General features: G+C 36.8%; 1 pseudogene; it reads left to right on the top strand.

Moving 5' to 3' along the window:
• Window positions 1–1,020: 1,020 nt before the first annotated feature.
• On the top strand, window positions 1,021–1,130 carry LOC122241781 (annotated as a pseudogene).
• The last annotated feature ends 219 nt before the right edge of the window (window positions 1,131–1,349 follow it).

Below are 1,349 nucleotides of genomic sequence, written 5' to 3'. Positions count from 1 at the left end.
TGCAAAATAACACGATTAATGTATTCATAGTAACAATCATAGAATGCTAGGCTGGAGGGGACATTCTGTACTGCTTAGGGGAGCTATGTGATGTACTAATGCCAACATCTTGCTGTCTCTGTCTCTGTCTCTGTCTCTGTCTCTGTCTCTCTCTCTCGTTTTATTTTGGTGATGAAGAAACAAAGGCTTAAGGAAGGGAAGTGACTTGACCAAACTCATACCGGTTGCTGGGCAAAGTCAGAACCGGAAACACAAGGTACGTCGTCTTCTGTGTATGTAAAAGGCTGAAAACACAAAAGACTGTGGTATTTATATGCATTTGTGTCCAATTTGTTTCTAGTACTTTTCTTCCCCCACTCTTATCTTTTCACCCAAATTTCCCAACTCCTCACATAGACTATTTTGGAAATTAGAAAACATTTTTAATGCAAATAATGCCTTTTTTAAAAAAGTTGTAAACACCCACAACATCTTTATGCTTAGTGACTTGATGCCAACTATATATACTTATGGGTGGATGGGTATCTGGATCTATAAATGGCATTTGTATATTCATATACATTTGTATACCAGATTTCCAAATCTAGTTGTTTTCCCCCACCTTCCGGAAAGAAAGCATCCCTGACATTTTGATAGCATAGCCGTATCTGTACAGTTCCATCATGGCAGTTTGCATTACATACTTGTTTGTGGTAAAGGCAAAAATAAATCTTGATAGTTTTCTTCCGTTGATACTTTACCATCTTTTGCTAGGGAAGATGAAAGCATAAGCAATCAGTGCTCTTCTGTGGAAGGGAAGAAGAGTTAGTTAGATCTAAATAAAAATAAGCAGCATCTCAGGCTTGACAAACTTTTCTAGAGAATTCTTTTTTCCCATACTCTGCAGAGAGCCCCTAGCATGGAGCATGTGTCTGCCAGCTAATAGATGTGTCATGCAAAACTTATTCTGTGCTTTCTCTAATCACCACCTGAAACATAGAACTAAAGCACACAATCTAATTTATTTTAATGTTTGCCCTCATACTTTAAAATAAGCATTATTTTGGAACTTTGATTGGGTCATCATGCTCTTGTGTGACATGAGTCTCTCTTAAACTTTGTTACTACCTCAGCATATTACTCGTCTGACATAAAATTAATCAATCAATTAATCAAACATTCCTTGTGAGTATACTTGGCAAGTTTTCTATTTAAACTGCACATAGAGACAAAACAAAACAAAAAACCTAGATTATTAAATGCAAAGAACAAATTAGTGGTTACCAGAGGGGAGGTGGGTAAGGGGATGGGTGAAATAGATAAAGGGGATTAAGAATATACTTACCTTGATGAGCACATGATGAGAAATG

The sequence above is a fragment of the Panthera tigris genome, chromosome C1 (genome assembly GCF_018350195.1).
Source record: "Panthera tigris isolate Pti1 chromosome C1, P.tigris_Pti1_mat1.1, whole genome shotgun sequence".
Classification (NCBI taxonomy): domain Eukaryota; kingdom Metazoa; phylum Chordata; class Mammalia; order Carnivora; family Felidae; genus Panthera; species Panthera tigris.
This window is presented reverse-complemented; position numbering and strand designations above follow the sequence as displayed.